General features: G+C 37.9%; 1 protein-coding gene across 2 annotated transcripts in view; it reads right to left on the reverse strand.

Moving 5' to 3' along the window:
• ZFAND3 (zinc finger AN1-type containing 3) overlaps positions 1–19406 on the reverse strand; it is a 348618-nt gene that overhangs the window by 328124 nt on the left and 1088 nt on the right. The window lies entirely within an intron of this gene.

A 19406-nucleotide genomic window follows, 5' to 3' on the forward strand; every position in this document is an offset into this window, starting at 1 on the left:
GGTAGACCCAGCAAGGCAGCAATTGTGAAGTGGGGCATGGCCGCACAAGGAGGCTGGCTGATCAGGAAGCAGTCCCACATTCGTGCACAGATAAACCAGATGAAACTGGGGAGCGAGACAGACCACTCAATCCAGGGTCCCAGCCCGGGGAAATAAAGCCTCAAAACACCAACTGAAAACACCTGTGAGGGTTGAGGCACAGGAAGAGACGCCCAGCCTCACAGGAGAGTTCACTGGAGAGACCCACAGGGTCCTAGAACATACACAAGCTCACCCACCGAGGAACAAGGACCAGAAGGGCCCAGTTTGCTTGTGGGCAGCAGCAGAAGGGACTGAAACCCGGCAGAGAGTGGAACAAGCACCATTGTTCCCTTTCAGACCCTGCCCCCACATCCAGCATCACAACCCAGCACTGGGTTGCCCCATCCTCATGAACACCTAAGGCTGTGCCCTCATATGTAACAGGCCTGACAAGACAAGACAAAAAAAAAAAAAAAAGGCCCAAACAAAAGAACAGATCAAATCTTACTGCAAATACAACTAAGTGACAAAGAGATGGCCAACCTATCACATGCACAGTTCAAAGCACTGGTGATCAGGATGCTCACAGAACTGGTTGAATATGGTTGCAAGTTAAATGAAAAAATGAAGGTTATGCTAAGTAAAATGAAGGGAAATGCACAGGGGACCAATAGTGATGGGAAGGAAACTGAGACTCAAATCAATGGAGTGGACCAGAAGGAAGAAAGAAACAACAAACAGAAAAGAATGAAGTAACAAGAATTCAAAAAAATGAGGAGAGGCTTAGGAACCTCCAGGACATCTTTAAATGTTCCAACATCCGAATTATAGGGGTAGCAGAAGGGGAAGTGGAACAGCCACAAGTGGAAAACTTATTTGAACAAATCATAAAGGAGAACTTCCCCAATCTGGCAAAGGAAATAGACTTTCAGGAAATCCAGGAAGCTCAGAGACTCCCAAAGAAGGTGGACCCAAAGAGGAACACACCAAGGAACACCATCATTACATTAGCCAAGATTAAAATAAAGGAGAGGATTCTAGATGCAGCAAGAGATAAGGGGACAGTTACCTACAAAGGAGCACCCATCAGACTGTCAGCTAATTTCTCAAAAGAGACCTTACAGGCAAGAAGGGACTGGAAAGAAATATTCCAAGTCATGAAAGGCAACGACTACATCCAAGATTGCTCTATCCAGCAAAGCTATCATTCAGAAGGGAAGGACAGATAAAGTGCATCTCAGATAAGGTCAAGTTCAAGGAGTTCATCATCACCAAGCCCTTATTATATCAAATGTTAAAGGGACTTACCTAAGAAAAAGAAGATAAAAAACATGTATAGTAAAATGATAGCAAACTCACAATTATTAACAACCACACCTAAAACAAAAACTAAGAAAACAACTAGAACAGGAACAGAACCACAGAAATGGAGATCACATGGAGGGTTAGCAACAGGGCAGTGGGAGGAGGAGAGGGAGGAAAAGGTACAGAAAATAAGTAGTGCAGACAGTGGGGAGAAAATAGACAGGGGGAAGGCAAGAGTAGTGTGGGAAATGTAGAAGCTAAAGAACTTATGACACATGAACATGAACTAAAGGGGGGGAATGTGGGTGGGAGAGGGTGTGCAGGGTGGAGGGGAGTGAAGGGGGAAATAGGACAACTGTAATAGCATAATCAATAAAATATGTTTTTTAAAAATAGAATGGGGGGGAGAACCCAGCAAGTTGCCATCATACTTGAGGCTATTAAACTGTACCGATGTAATTTCAAACAAATTTAAAATATATCTTTGTGTATATTTACCATTAACACAAATTTAATATTAACATATCTACCAGTAACATGATGGTATATAATGGTACTTTAATAAGAGCTCAACTATAAATTCTAATGACATAACTCTTCGATCACAGAATTCAAATACTGAACTACTTAAAGTTCCTTAAAGTCATAATATAGCAGTCATATAGCTAATAGGAAATAACATGCACAAAAATAGTACGGGAAATAGTATTTCCTATACTGCTTATAGGAAATAACATGCACAAAATAGTATTTTCATAATACTGTATCTAAAAAATGCAATCTGACCTTAACTCTCAATCACACCATGTGTGGACTATATCCTGCCTTCTTATACTCACACATATGATCCATAATCATGAATAAAATGGCATAAATCACCATGAGCCGAGAAGCTTGCCCCCACATCTTAGTTCATGCCTCATTTAATTTTCCCTAAATTCAATATACATTGAGCTTTATTTATAAGAAACTAATTTCATTATCTCCCACATGGTCAATTTTTTCTACCCATACCAACCTACACCCCCATGAAAGAGTAGAGGGAAAAAGGATATTTAGAGTCTTTTAAACAACACAGATAAACTTCTGAAAATACTTCTGAAGACAACACACAACTGAAAACACCTCAGAGAAGACATCTGAATATTTCCAGGGGTAAAAGTCCAGACTAAATAAAAGGGACTTCTTTCTAGAAAAATTAAAGCTGAGGAAGATTAAATCTATAAAACTAAGTAAAATATCAAGACAGACAAAAGGAGTGCAATCTTGTCCACAAGAATCTAAAGACTGTAATGACAAAAGTACTTCTTCAAACCTAAAATGTTAAAAGCTAAAACTTAATTTATTACTGAAAGAGAATAGAAACCAAAATTATAGATTTTTTAAAATTTTCATTTATTTTATTTTTAGACCAAAAGGAGGGGAGGGAGAAAGAGAGGCAAACATCGATGTGTGGTTGCCTCTTGTGTGCCCCCTACTGGGGACCTGGATCACAACCCAGGCATGTGCCCTGCCTGGGAAATGAATCTTCAACCCTTTGTTTCACAAGCCAGTGCTTGAATCCACTGAGGCACACCAGCCAGGGTCTCAAATTATAAATAGATTCTTAATTCATGATTATTGGATTATTAACAGAAGTGATTAATTTCTGGTACACATGGGATGTAATTATGGCGATTTTTCACAAAAGGTATACTGGTACCCTATCGTGCTGGGCCAGAACACTGCTGATATAGATGGTGTGATTACAGCATTATTTGAATTCTTCTAGTACTCTTAGGCAACAGAAAAGTCCCAATCATCATCTTGATTGTCTAGTCTGCAGCATGACACTACTGCCACTTCTTCATCAAACTATCCCCCTCTCAGTTTCAGTGACCCTACATTCACCTAATTTCTCCTATTTCTGTCCATCCATCTCTGTCCCAAACTCCTGTTATTCTACATGTGTCTCATGGTTCCATCCTCACCTATCTTCTCATTCTATACAAGTGGATCTCAAAAGGAAAATAACACGAAGGGATAGTAGTCAAAGGATGGAAGGAAAAAAGGCAAGAATACATTACCCAAATCCCACCTTGGACACAGTAAACTGGAGCTGGGAGAAGCAGCAGTAACGTGTTTTTTTAGAAAAGTCTATCACAGTGGTTCTGAAGACCCCATTCCTACTACAGTACTTCCTGTGTAAACTTACATGCTCCATTATCTATGACCTATTCAGTATATACTCATGTCACCCTAAATGGTATAAGCCCTGGCTTACCCTCTCTCCCCTAAATTTCAAACACCTAAGGCTTTTCCACATTTAGATGGTTCATAGCCCTAAAATTCAACATGTCTGGCACCATTTTTGTAGAATAATAATACCCATCAAGAAGTGACGAAATGACATGATTAAACTAAATCTAGTATATGCACTTAATGGAATACTGTGCTGCCATTTAAAAGCGGCAGCTAGAAATGTATATGATGACTTGGAAAGAACTTTAACATATAACTAAGTTTTTTTAAAAAAAGGCAAGGTACAGCCCTGGCTGGTGTGGCTCAGTGGATTGAGCATCAGCCTGCAAACCAAAAAGTCACTGGTCCAATTCCTGGTCAGGGCACATATTTGGATTGCAGGCCAGGTCCCCAGGTGGGAGTGTGCAAGAGGCAACTGATTGATGTTTCCCTCCCCCCTTCCCTCCCCCTCTCTCTACAATAAATGAATTTAAAAATTAGAGATGAAGTCTTTTTTTAAAAAGGTACAGTATAGTGTGTAATATGGTAGTATTTGTGTTAGAAAAAAATAAATGCAATATATGCATAGGAAACTTGTGAAAATATACTTCAAAAACTTAACCATGACTTTCACTAGAAAGTGAGACTAAGTGTATGTATCACTTAGGAAAGAGACATACCTTTAATTGTATACCCATTTGTGTTGAGTGTTTTAGTACACAAACACATTCTTATTAATTTTTTTCAAAGGATTTAAAAGATACTACAAAGCTACACAGGTACACGTATATACTATCTGAAGAAGGACTGATACAAAATATATAAGGAAATCTTACGAGTAAATAAGAAAAATGCAAGCAACCCAATAGACAAATGAGCAGATTTTGCACAGACACCTCACAACAAAGTTTAGCCAAACAGCTAACAAAAAAGGCACTTAATTTCATTGATCATCAAGGAAATGCAAATTAACATACAATAACCCTATACAAAACTAAGATGAAAGACACAGTCAAAATCAAGTACTGAGAAACATGTAGAATAACCAGAACCCTCATATACTGGTAGTGAGAATGTAAATTGATACAACCACTTTAGAAAACTGACAGTACCTACTAAATCTAAACTACAGTGTATACAATACATCTTATAACTCAACAATTCTGCCAGGTATATACCCAATAGAAATGAGTGCTATGTCCACCAAAAAGATACATACACAAATGTTCATAGCAGTATTATCCCTAATACCCCTAAACCAAAAAACTCCAAAAGTCAAACAGATAAGTTATGCTATCATACAATAGAACACCACATACCAATAGAAAATCATTACCTCTCTACAAAAATGTAGATGAATCTCAGCCTTAACACTGAGGGAAAGATGCTAAACACAACAGAGTAAATATTACATGACTCCATTTACATAAAATTTTAAAATAAGCAAAACTAATCTATGATGACAGAGGTAAGAATAGGTTGAGGTTATCAACTGGGATAGAGCAGTAGAAGACTCGTGCCTGATGTGCTGGAAATGAATTAACTGTATGTCAACCCAGGTAGGTGCTAGTTACACAAGTATATGCATATAAAAATTCATCAAACTTAAAAGAATAAGAAGACAAGCCACAGATGGGAGAAAATATTTGCAAAAGGCATATCTGATCATCAGAGGACTGTTATTCAAAATATACAAAGAACTTTTAAAATACAGTAACACCCTGGCCAGTGTGGCTCAGTTCGTTGGACCATCGTCCCACTCAAAGGTCGTGGGTTTGACTTCCAGTCAGGGTACATGCCTAGGTTGCAAGTTTAGTCCCTGGTCATGGTGTGGATATGAGAGGCAACCAATCAATGTTCCTCTCTCATATCAATGTCACTCTTCTCCATCTTTCTCACCCTCTCTCTAAAATCAATAAGCATGTCCTAGGGTGAGGATTAAAAAAAATACTGGGTTGGCCAAAAAAGTCTGTTAGGTTTTCTCCATAAAATTAAAGACACATTTTTCATTTTTACCAATAATTTTATTGATTTGGATGTTTTTAGTATGTTGGCTATCTCCCACTACTGGCTTCTAGTTGTAAGAGGCCAGGGGTGCTGCTAAACATCTTGCAATGCATAAGACAGCCGCACAGCAAAGAATTATTTAGCCACAATGTCAATAGTACCAAGAAACTTCACAAACCACTTTTGACACGTTCAATCAATCACAGCACCTTCTCCATATACTGCACAAATATTTTTTCACATTTCAGTTGCATTTTTACCTTTCTGGAAATAATAAAGCGTAATACACTGAAAATGTTGTGCATATTCTTCCATCTTCAATACTTAAATGGCTACACAAAAATTCACCAATTTCAATGTTTTTTTAAGTGCATGCTAGTATGACAGCTGTCACAACACAATGTAACTAAACTTTCTAATGAAATTGAAGAAAATTAAGCACTACTAGAGCCATGGTATGGAAAAAACATAATGGACTTTTTGGCCAACCCAATGCAGTGAGAAAACAAACCTGATCTAAAAATAGGCAAAAGACCTGAACACCTCACAAAAGATGTAGAGATGGTAAAGAAGCATCTGAAAAGATGCTTAACATCATATATCATTAAGCAGCTGCAAATTAAAACGAGGTACCACTACACACCTATTAGAATGGCTAAAATCCAAAACAATGACAACACCAAATGCTGGTAAGGATATGGAGCAACAGAAACTCTGATTTATTGCTGGTAGGGATGCAAAATGGTACAGCCACTTTGGAAAACAGTTTGGCTATTTCTTACAAAACTAAACACAGTCTTAGCATACAATCCAGCAATCATACTCCTTGGTTTTACCAAATTGAAAACTTATGTCCACACAAAAACCTGCAAATGTTTATGGCAGCTTTATTCCTAATTGCCAAAAGGCAAGTTGAAAGCAACCAAGATATACTTCAGTAAGTGAACTGATAAACTGTAGTACATCCAAACAATTGAGTACCATTCAGTACTAAAGAGAAATGAACTATCAATCCATGAAAAGACATGGAGCGGCCTTAAATGCATATTACTGAGTAAAAAAAAGCCAACCTGAAAAGGCTGCATGCTGTAGCCTAATAATTCCAACCATTACGATATTCTGAAAAAGGCAAAACTATGGAGCCAGTAAAAAAGATCAGTTATTGCGAGGAAGTAGGATATGAATAGGCATAGCAGAGAGAATTTTTTAGGACAGTGAACCCATCTGTATAATACTATAATGGTAGATACATGTTTTACATTTGTCAAAACCCATAGAATATACAACACCAGGAGTGAACCCTATTTTAAACTATGGACTCTGAGTGATAGCTGTGTGTTGATGCAGATTCACTGACACTAACAAATGAACCATTCTGACAGGGAATGCTGATAGTGAGGGAAGCTATTTGGGGGAGGGGGGGGACAAGAGTATGGAGGAACTTTCTGTACCTCCTATTCAATTTTGCTGTGAATATAATAGTGCTCTAAAAAATATTTTTCAATGCATCAAAGTATACACTTGAAATGTGTGCAGTAAACTAATTACGTCTCAATTAAAAAGTGGAAAAATAACTAAGAAGAAAAAAATGTAAGGTAAACTATGGTGTTAGACAGTGACCACCCTTGAGGAGGGCGGTGACTGGAAAAGGAGAAGAGGAGGGTTTGTCAGGGGCTTGGAAAGCTACTTCTTGATACAGGTGCTGGTTACATGGGTATATTCACTTTGTGAAAATTCATTTTGCTATACTCTGAAGATTTATGCATTTTTCACTATGTGTATCATACTTTAATAAAAAACTTTAAAAGGAATACAATATAAAATACATCAACATGTTATCTAATTCACAAAAAAATATATTCAACCTATCTAAAATTAGTCATCTCTTCCCCACAACCCACTCATCTTCTAGACAGAGTCACACTTCAACTTAAGAACTTCCAAAGTATAAACCCTCATCTACCAAACGAAACTCTGCACACCACTGACAGATGGCATTAGTGGTTGCTTCTACAATTTCACTTTGGACTTAGGAACAAATGACACCATCATTCACAGTGCCCATGTCAGAAATCTTGCTGCCTCTCTTCTACCTCCTCCACTTCATCCTTCATCTAATCTCTCTCTGCTCTTATACTCAAGCCCTCCTCTTCAGTCCTCACTGCCCCAGAGCTAGGGGCTGAAATGCTTGTGCCCCCGCCACCACCACCACCACCACTCCAAATTTCGTATGTTGAATCCTAATGCCCAATGTGATGGTGTTTGAAGATGGGCCCTAGAAAGGTGATTAGATCGTGTGGGCTCTACCCTCATGAATGGGATTAGTGCTCTCAAAAAAAGAGGCTGGAGAGAGGTCCTTCATCCCTTCCAGTATGTGAGGTCACAGTGAAAAAACAGTATCAGTGAGACAGGAGGCTCTCATCAGACACCAAATCTGCTGGTGCCACGATCTTGGACTCCGTAACTGTGAGAAATAAATTTCTGTGTTTATAAGCCACCCAGTGTATTTTGTTATAGCAGTCCAAACGGACTAAAATACCCATGTTTTAGCCTACATTCATTCTCAGTTCTCCTTATACAGCACTCACTCAGGGTTGCTTTATCTAGGGACCACAGCCCCCATAGTCCATGGATAGAAAGAAATATGTTGAGATCTACTGGTTTCCTATGTGTTCATAGGCATCTTATTTTATACATTATTCTGAGAAGGGATCCATGGGCTTCATCAAATTGCCAAAAGGATCCATGGCCCAAAAAGGTTTACGCGCTCTACCTGGACTGTGCTTCCATGCTTACACCCTCCAATTCTCCTCCACACTGCGACCAAAGTAAATTTTTTGAAACTAAGTATCTGTGAACCACGCTTAAAATCATTAAGTGGCCCCAACTTTTTCCAGGATAAAATCCAATTCAACAGCATGGCCATCATATTCATAGTTGGTCCCTGTCCGTCTCCCCAGCTTCATCTTCCCTCATGCCATACACTGTAACTAACATACTGATTCACTGTAACTAACATACTAGATTCACAATCTGCTGAACTCAGCAATGCTCTCACTCCTCTCTGCCTCTGCACAAACTGTTCCCTCTGCCTGAAAAGCCCTTCCTCACCACTGTCACATAGTTAACCCCTGTTCATCTTTCATAACCATCTTCCCAGAGAAACCTTCCTGGCCGTCCTCCACTCCCAGTCTCAGTAAGATGCCCTGTCAGGGCTCTCACAGTACTCTGTGAAGATCTCCCATAGCACTTCTTTCCTCGTGATGTTTTGTCAGTTTATTAGTCTGCCTCCCCTTCCAGCTTTCATAGGGCAAAAACCAGAGCAGGACATATCATTCCTAGCAGAACTCAAGAAATGACAGAGTGCTTACCAAATGCCTGCTGAATTAGGGACTGGCACTAGAAAATAGCCAAAATGGCCAAAGGCTAGCCAGACTAACTAGTTAGCCAACTAACTAGGTAGCACTCGTCTGGAGAATACCATAAGTGCAAACTGCCCAGCTGAGGCAAGATTGTCTCATCTATTAATCTGCCACCAATACTCCTTCATTCAACACTGAGAAGTTAGCCCTTAATAAATGTAATTACCATGGTCAGGCACTGTGCCAAAGGCTTGACAGGCATTAGATCTCGCTGAACCTCCAAGCAACTCTAAGATACTTGTTTTTGAAGATAAAGAGGCAGAGAGGTTAACTGCCCAAAGTCATAAAGTTATAACGTCAGGTTTTAAACTCAGGACTTGGATTCTAAAGCCCTTGCCTACCCACTGAGCACAGCAGATCAACATGCCCTTTGTCCTTGAAGGCATTTCTTGGACCAGTTTGGGTTTGATGAGAGGGACCCTTCATTAGCTTCTCAGCAAATGAAAAAGGTCTTATTCCCCAGGTAGCACTATTAATAAATTCTTTAAGATTTCATGCAACCTCCCCCATATGTATTCATTGCAAAATCCTTTCAAAGAAAAGGGCTTGTGAGAGTGTTTTTCCAAAAACAAGTAAACCAGAAGATGGGGGTTGGAAAGGGAGACAAAAAAATTAATCCCAAAGAATGAATTTGTGGCAATCCCAATAAAAGATGGTATATTGAGCCTCCATGACCTGCTACAAAGAGACACCATTAAAAATCATCTTTTACCTGACTGAGAAGGTGCCTTTGGGCTTAGCAGAAGAGCAAGCCCATGGGGTTCTATGGGTTCTAACAGGTGGAACACCAATTTTGCTGAAAGCTGCTGTCATGTCCACTAAACTTTAGTTTAGTGCACCACAGCTCTTATCCTATTATCTTTAAAACTTCCCTGAAAGACTCTACTGCACTCACACATCTCAAGACAGAATGCTTTAACTCGCCCACCACCTGTTCACATTAATTTTGCTAAAGTGAACATTAGCAAATGTGAATGTAATGATGCAGCCTGTAATGATGCGGCCACCTCTCACATTTTGACTGGGAGCAGGTGATCACAAAGCATTTTCCATCCACATTTTCCCATCCTCATCTCCCTCATACTTCGGTCTTCCCCTTGACCACTCTGTGTCCTTACCTCTTCCAATTCACTTCCAAATCTGGTATAATACAGATCTGTTAAGTGACTTTTCTGCACCCAAGGTTAAACACAAAACCAACATGTCCATTCTTCCTGTCCCTAGCTCCAACCAAAAACACACACATTGCATCTAATGTATTGTTTAAAAGTTATTCAGGTAAACAGAGGGGACTTTCAAATATGGAATTAGAGTATCTAGCCACTAGACAGTTCAGAACAAAAGGCAGTAATATGCAGTCTTTTGGGACATATACTTCCACAGGACAGGTTTTACTGAGGCTTTCATTTTCTAAATTAATCTACACTGATACTATTGAAATTATAAACCCCTAAAGAGACTCTATTATACGTCATGCAATACTTCACACTTTCACTCAAGATATCTTTATCATTTAAGCAACCATTCCCTGATTACAATCCTGCCCAATGTGCACTGAAGAAAAAAATCTGCCTCACATATAAAATGCATAGTTTGAACACATCTTAAAAGTGCTACAGTACTAGATGGCCAGGCTGACAGGCGGCGGTGGGGGTGGTTTATAATATGGATAACAGGCAGAGCTAATTAACAGTGACCTACCCATAGAAAGAACAAACACAGGCCTCAGAGATTACATGAATATGCACTGCCAATCAACGAAAGGATAAACACAAGTTCCCCTAGCAAGTACTTTTTGTGGCTCAACATCCAAGAACAGCCCTTTACTTTTCAAGGTGAGTAACACAACTCTGTGTTGTTTTAAAAGAAAAAAGCAAACTAGATAAAACTGTGTAAAGCCGTACACTGTGGAGATTTTGTAGATACTATATGCAAAGTTTCACATGCAAAGACTTGAAAAACCTGGTGTTCTGGATTTCAGTGGCATTTTGAAGAAAATAGTTAAGAATCCCATCCATGCCTCCCCAAGACAGAAACCGAGAAATCATCAATCTAGAAACAACTCATATTGAAATACACACCTTCTCCCAAACCTCCACCTTATTTTTTTTTATTTGTTGCTGGTTTAATACATTTGTGGGCAGTTTAAGAATGAGTGCATTATTCAATTTACTTAGTGTCTTATTCATAGCAAAAAATATTCTTTCAGAAGATAACTTTGTCAGCACATCCATCCATATAAAATACCCTAGAATGGGTTGAAAATTGAAAAATGATGACCTGAAAATGGCAGAGACTTTGAACACATAGATGTGATTAGTAAAGTCCTCCACCCAAACTATAGTCTCTAAATTTTTGCCCCCACTCTTCCAGTTTAGGTACTATAAACCTCATGTGGTTTTCAGGAATGCTACCAATGTGAGCATGTAAAATCTAATGCCTGGCCCAAGAACCTGACTGCAACAGGAGTATTTGTGATACTTTTGATTGGTCAGATACTTCTTTCAGGAAATGTGACTGAGAGATAATTATTTCATACTTCAACTTTCATAAATGTTAATGACTTCAACTTAACAGCATGTAAGAAGTAGATAAAACATCAATAACTTTTACTACAATACCATTCCACTTTAGCATTAAGAAATGAGAAAAGGTGCTCCCCAAAAGGTCCCAAGTGCATCACCAACTTCACTGTTTGCCAGATCATTAATGATGAGGCAGAAATGAGGCTAAACAGAGCCTGTCCACAAACTGGAAATACAAAACACTGTGGTGTGATCTGTCCTCCCCCAGCCAAGCCAGCAAGCTGCATCAATGACCTCTCCCAGGAAATCTTCTGCCCTGATACAAAAATCACACCTGCCTATGATACAGGACATCTGTTACAGTAGAATTGTTGCAGTTAGCTAGTACTGCATCTTCTTCCTACTACATTCTTCCTGCCTCTAGTTAACAGCTGAAGCCACAACCTCAGCTGTCCAGCACTGTCTGACCACTGACCTCAGGAATGACACTGTATTTTCATTCATCTTGTACCATTCCCTCAAGCCTGGTACATCACAGATCAGTGTGATTTTGCCCATTGCTGCTGGATATTCCAATATACTCCACTTCCCACTGTAAATAAAGGACTTGAATTTATCAGAAAATTCAATGTACTTATCCCTAATCACATCAAAACTGCCATATGAAATTTACATTTGTGAAAACAAGTATTATTCCTCTACAAAAGTCACAGGAAAAAATATGATTCTCTATTAGTCCAACACCTTCCTACACAGACCTCTGACACTGCCAGTTTAATAGGGCGAAGAAAAGAACAAAGATGACTGACTCAAAAGCTAATATGAAAATAATGTCCAAATTAAAGACTAACTTGTACTGAAATTTTAGTTCCCAAAACTAATCAAAGGAGCACTTCCCAGAAATTTAGATTAACAACAGCATTGCTTCCCCCAATAGATATAAAACATCAACAATATGTTAGAGCTGGAAAGAAACTCAAAAGTTAAATTAGAGAATCCCTCATTCTCAGAGTATGTGAAAACAGGGCTCTGGAGAACTCACAAGAACATAAGATTGTTCGTCTTTATATCTCAATAAAAATGGGAAGAAAAAAAATAATAGACTCAAATATCCTGGCTGCCTATCTGGTAAACATTCTAAAATAGTACTGTATAATAAAACATTCTGGGAGAATGAAGTGTTCTATATCTGTGTTCCTCAATACAGTAGTCGCCAGTTCTTGAGCTAGTGAGTACTTAAAATGTAGTTAGTGTAACTGAAGAACAGAACTTTTAATTTGAATTAGTATGATTTTTGGCTACCACAATTCTAGAATAGGGTCTTAGTGTGATTATTAAAAATTTCAAATAAAGTTGTTTAACCTCTCTTCTGCATTTAACAGTTTCTTCCTTAAGACCAAATATCTCATTCAGCAACATAATCTTGTTATATAGGCACCCAGAACAGAATCAGGATGTTTCTCAAAGCCCCTAATACAGCAATTTTGAGCCCATGTACCACGAGAATGTTTAAAACAGGCAGTACCCAACTACTAGATAGGGACACTGACCTCTTTTCCCTTAGACTGTCAAACTAAAAAATGACAACAGTAAACACAACGACAGCCATTTGATGTTAATGAATCAAAATTACTTTTTTTGTCACATTAACAAAAAATATACTTTTGGGTGTGCCATAGAATTTTAGTAATTAGTTTATGTGTGCCATGAGATGAAAAAAGTTGAAAATTGCTGCCCTAGTACCAGTGAGTGACATGTCATCCACCCAGTTGGAGTGAAGATCCTCTTTTGCAAATCACTATGACACAAAGGCCTACAACATGCAAATAGGCTAAATCCTGATCTTTTTAAGTGCTTCATTAAAATTATTAAAGTGTTGAGTTGTGACCAGTCGCTTCCTATATATGACTTTGTTGAGAGATCTTTCTCGAAAATAAAAAATAATTCTGAACCTCAATCTTAAACTATGATTATTACAGGATTTCAAAACTTTGCATCACTTTACACAGATACAACCTCCTTATAACTTAATTTAAAAATCCAAATTATATTAATTATCTATTCTCAATAATATTTAATACGCTGGGTTTTTTTTTTTTTAAGGACTGTATTCATTTCAAAGAATTCCCAGTCCTCTTATTTTTCCAACTAGGAAAAAGTTATTTTGTGAAAACCAATGTTAACTTTAATACCATCAAAGATTATAAAAAATTTTTAGTCAAAACTTTTCTGTATGACTTGAAAGTATTGGGTTCTCCTTTTTCTTGGTTGGACAGGAGAAGGATGATGAGGGAGAAGAAGACACTACCAGATGAGCCATATATCCTGTACGTTAACTGGATATAACTCTAAATAGCTACTGCCTCAAACCAATGTAAACAAAGACTGTGTTTTCCTTTAAAAAAAATTTATCTCTTGTGTTCCATCACATTAAAGGGGCAAAGTTTTTATTTTCTGGACACCCCAAATGTAATCAGGAAAACAGGGCAAGTACGTAAACTTATTATTGATCGTGAATACTTCACTTAAATCACGTTGTATCTTCAGGTGCACATGACACTCAAAGATGCAAGGAAAAACTAAACAAGCTGTTTTGTTTTTAAAAGAATACTCAAGGAGGTTTTATAGTCAAGGATAATTAGTGACATCACTGGACTGAACATTCTACTGATTAACTAGTGATTCATTCTGTGCTCGCATGAACCTGAAAGCCCAGGTTAAGCTGGCTGAAGTGTGGCAACATGTTCCAACTGGGAGACAGACTGAAGAATCAAACTGAGTGTGAGGGCAACACACTGCCAGGATCCAAGCACACTGGCCAGATGACTCACAAAGTGAGAGAAAAAGAGATCTAATCAATTCCCAAAGACTAGGCTCAGGGGGGAAAAAGAGAGAAAAAGAAAACAGGTATACAGATATCTGTATGTAGATTCTACTTAAGGTAACTCAATTAGCTTGTAATTCTCAAAAGTAAGATGGAATAAAACACGTTATATGTTCGATCAACTTTCTACTAGTAACTATTTCAGGAACAGAATTTATTTTATAACTCCTGATCTATGAATAATCCCATTTCATTTAAAATAGTACATCTATTATAAGTAACAGGCGCGAACAGACCAAAACATGGCTCAAGAAAAACAGCTCAAAGACCCAGAGCCCATAACTCTAAGCGACCAAGAAATAGCCAACCTATCAGATGCACAGTTCAAAACACTGGTGATCAGGATGCTCACAGAACTGATTGATTTTAGTCACCAATTAGAGGAACATATGAAGGCTAAAACTAATTGAAATGAAGGGAAATGCACAGGAAACCAATAGTAATGGAAAGTCCATTACCAATAGTAATGGACTCAAATCAAGGGAGTGGACCAAAAGGAAGAAAAAAATGACCAAACAGAAAAATATAAAGAAACAAGAATTCAAAAAAATGAGGAGAGGCTTAGGAACCTCCAGGACATCTTTAAACGTTCCAACATCCGAATTATAGGGGTACCAGAAGGGGAAGAGAAAGAGCAAGTGGAATACTTATTTGAACAAATCATAAAGGAGAACTTCCCCAATCTGGCAAAGAAGACAGACTTCCAGGAAATCCAGGAAGCTCAGAGAGTCCCAAAGAAGTTGGAACCAAGAAGGAACACACCAAGGCACATCATCACTACATTAGCCAAGATTAAAATGAAGGAGAGAATCCTGGAAGCAGCAAGAGATAAGGGGACAGTCACCTACAAAGGACTTCCCATCAGACTGTCAGTGGATTTCTCAAAAGACACCTTACAGGCAAGAAGGGGCTGGAAAAAAGTATCCCAAGTCATGAAATCCAAAGACCTACAACCAAGATTGCTCTATCCAGCAAAACTTTCATTTAGAATGGAAGGACAGATACAGTGCTTCTCAGATAAAATCAAATTCAAGGAGTTCATCATCACCAAGCCCTTATTATATGAAATGTTAAAGGGACTTATCTAAGAAAAAGAAGATAAAAAAGATGAACAGTGAAAGGATAGCAAACTCACAGTTATGAACAACCACACCTAAAACGAAAGCAAACTAAAAGGACAGCTAGATCAGGAGCAGAACCATAGAAATGAGTATCACATGGAGGGTTAGCAACAGGGGAGTGGGAGGAGGAGAAGGGGGGAGAAGTTACAGAAAATAAGTAGCATAGACGATAGTAGAAAATAGATAGGGGGAGGGCAAGAATAGTAGGGGAAATATAGAATCTAAAGAACTTGAGACACGTGGTCATAAACTAAAGGAGGGGAATGGTGGGGGAGGGGTGTGCAGAGTGGAGGGAAACAAAGGGGGGAAAATAGAACTATAATGGCATAATCAATAAAATATATTTTAAAAAATAGTACATCTATTATCTATCTAGCAGACCTAGTTGATAAGGAAAATGCTTCAACAGAATAGATCACAAAAGTGAAATACCAATAAAATATATTTCCCTAATGAATATACGAATTTGACCCTGACAGGGTGGCTCAGATGGTTGCAACATCAGCCTTTACACCAAAATAGAGATCAGTTTAATATTTCTTTTATGACATGATTCATTAGGAAAATTTTTTCAAAAAAGTTCCTCTAGCAAAACAATAAATGGGTTACACAATAAATCCCTTTTTTAAATACTCCAATATTCCCTAAATATCAAACTGAACATTTATCTACCCTAAACTTATGTATGGACAAACAGTTACTTCCCAAAGTTTTCATAAAATTACATTACGATAGTGACTGTCTTCAATTGTAAAAGCGAGTAGTATTAATACTAGTAATGGGATTTTTATACTTAATAAGTAGAATGAAGAAAAAGTCCATCTTTCCCCAACTTACTTAATTATTCTTTCTATTATTGTATCCAATAATACACTCAGTATATTCTTACTGCCTTAGACTTCTTCCTGTCATTTCTATAATATTCTAAATCTGCATTTTCAACAACTTTTGAAAATATCTGAAAAACCTACATGCCTCAGTACATTTTAAATGTCTAATCAATTTCAAATGCAGCTTCAACTAATGGCACTTATATCTGTATAGTTAGATACATTTATGTGCTTTTCAGTAAGTATATACTTCAACTAAAGAAAAATCTACTATTTCACTTCATATTTGACAATTATAAATTATTATGTATTTTGCATGATTACTGATCACCTAAAATAAGCGAGAAAATGCTCATACTTCATTAAAAGTTTCAAATCCCTGTCTCACAGGAAAAAAATACTATTTATGGTCATTAACCTAAAAACACTGTTACATTATACAAACAACTTCCAAGCTTTAAAAGCAGTGGAATCTTCCACAATTTCCAAGGTAGCATGGTTTCCTAATGGAAAGATGGTCTCCCTATTAAACGGTTCAAAAATTACTTGCACACAATTACACAGTAAAAACCAAAAGGAAGCAAACTAGAAACTTTGTGTTATAAGCACTAACACATTTGCAACATACAGGTATGCCCCTCTTGGCATTCTCTTTTCTAATTGTGTCCCCACAAAAAGACCTCAGAGCTCTCTTATTTAACCCAACTGCAATGATGGTGTCCTGAATAGACAATGCTGGGCAGCAAGTCCTTAAGCCTAAGCCACTGGAGAAAAGAGCAATCCTAAAGGAAATGCCTTTAGTCTGCTGGTGCCAGAACATTCTGCTTGAGAGGCTCTTCTGCAAAGGACTGGGTGTATGCCCTGGCTAGCTGACTTTACAGACTTACAACTTCCACAGAGTGCAACGCTAACTAAAAATTTTAAGACTCACCTTCATTTTCATGAAGGGGAAAGGCAAAAGATACCTCCTGAATGGCTTTCACATCTGTCTATTTTTCTCCATTCTCCCTGGCCACATGCAAGTGCAGGTCACTATCATCACTGGCCTGTACTATTCCTCCTGACAAGACTTCTGTTACCTCTGGCAACACCTCAAAAACAAACGTAATATACCATATTCATACACACTCACACAATCATACCCACAAATCCAGGCCACTCTCAAGACAATCCAATAATCTTTCACATTAAAGGAAATCACATCACTACCCATTCAAGGTTCTTTATCGCTCCCCAGGATGAAGACCAAAGTCCTAGGCATTATCTTTGGGGCCCTGTGTCACCAATTGCTCTCACCAACTAAGCCTCATCTCTAGGCAATCCCCCTTCGCAATCTACCAAACAAAGCCAATGAAATTTTAATTCTACAACTCTGCAGTGCTCTCTCACATCCAGACCTTCCCCCATGCGATTCTCTCTGCCTGAAACACTCTTCTCTCTACCTATTTCCATTCTCTCTTACAGGTAGGCTGGTGTCACCTCTTCCAGGCTACCTTCCTCTACCTCCCATCATAACCTGTACCAATCCTAACAGATTTTATTGTAACTGTCACTTTACTTCTCTATGCTCCCTGCTCCCAGGGAATGGGGCCAGTGTCCCATTATCTATCCACCATTGTTATCAGAGGCACTGAAAAATGTTTTAATACATTCTAAGTTTACTTAATGAACATAATATAAATGTCATACATGCAATTAAGGAAACACATTCAGTCAGTTAAGATATGATGAAAACTAGGTAGCAATTTCACTATACTTTGGTATAAAATGCAAACTACACAGGTGCCCACAAACACCTTTAAAGCGAAAGGTTAAAACATTACACATTAAAAAAAAACACTTTTTAAAAAGTTTTCACTATAAAAATATTAGTTTTATGGTCACTATTAGATAAATTGCAGTTCATAAAAGTACATAATGAAATTATTTAAAAAGCAGCCTTGGTTGCTTATAAGCCAAGTATGGCATCAGTCTATCACTCTCTGCCACTACCGAACTCTTGGCATTACTCAGAATTCTGCTGGCTATAGGGAAAAGGCTACTCCAATTCCTTAATTTCTAAGCCTTGATATGTCTTTCAATTAGAGTTCCACTCACAATAATGGTCCCAAGAACATACACATGTTGCCAGGAAACAGACCTCTAATACATCCTGGGCATTAGCAGCTACTTTCTTTGAGCCACATGTCTTCTTATAATGAGTTACAATCTGAGGCTTGTGACACCAGATTTTTCCAGGGCTGCAGACTGATGTCATAAACATTATGGTACTAAGCACTCTAAAGAGTTCACCAGATCAACTCTAAACTCCTCCTATGCAAGGGATGAGTTATCCACCCTCTCTACGCCTGTTTTCCCATCTATAAATAAATAGATAAGATTTCATGGGATTCTTGTGGGAGTTAGACTGTCCAAGATAGCACTTAGCAAAACCCAATTATTATTTTCAAGTCAAAAAAGAAGGAAAGACTATAAAACCTAAAATATTTTCACATCTTCAGAACTTTTAGTTATGTCACAACTTGTTTTTTACTAATGTCATTTCCAACTGAGAAATTTTTCACGAAAGGCAGAAAGATGACAAAGTAACACACTATTTCTTCATTATAACCCTTGGATTTGACAAATTCCACGATCATCTACATTAAGATATACTTCCAAACCTTCCCAATCTTTCTCTGCACTCCCAAAATCACCTTAACTATTACTAGGTTCTGAACAAACAAGAAATATAAAGTAATTCTAATACATCTTCCCAAGATGTTCTCACCAGAAATCACTTCCTTACTGTTTCTATGCACTTCCAAATATACTGAGTCTTTGGAAAATACAACCAAAAGAAAAAAGGTCTCAATTACAAAAGTTGGCCTTCAAAGTCTCCAGTTTCCCTACAATAGAACTAGAGTCATCAGGTACTGTGGAAGCACCTGTTAAGTAAGAGGGATGGCAACCTATAAAACTCAAGTATTCCAATTTAAACTGTAGGTGGGAAAGTTAGTTTCCCACCTGATATCTTTCCATTTTAACAGAGTAACCAACTAATAACATAGGTGGCCAATTCAAATATTTTT

Source organism: Artibeus jamaicensis, unplaced genomic scaffold (assembly GCF_021234435.1).
Source record: "Artibeus jamaicensis isolate MK-2021 breed Jamaican fruit bat unplaced genomic scaffold, CSHL_Jam_final contig_1803, whole genome shotgun sequence".
Lineage (NCBI taxonomy): Eukaryota > Metazoa > Chordata > Mammalia > Chiroptera > Phyllostomidae > Artibeus > Artibeus jamaicensis.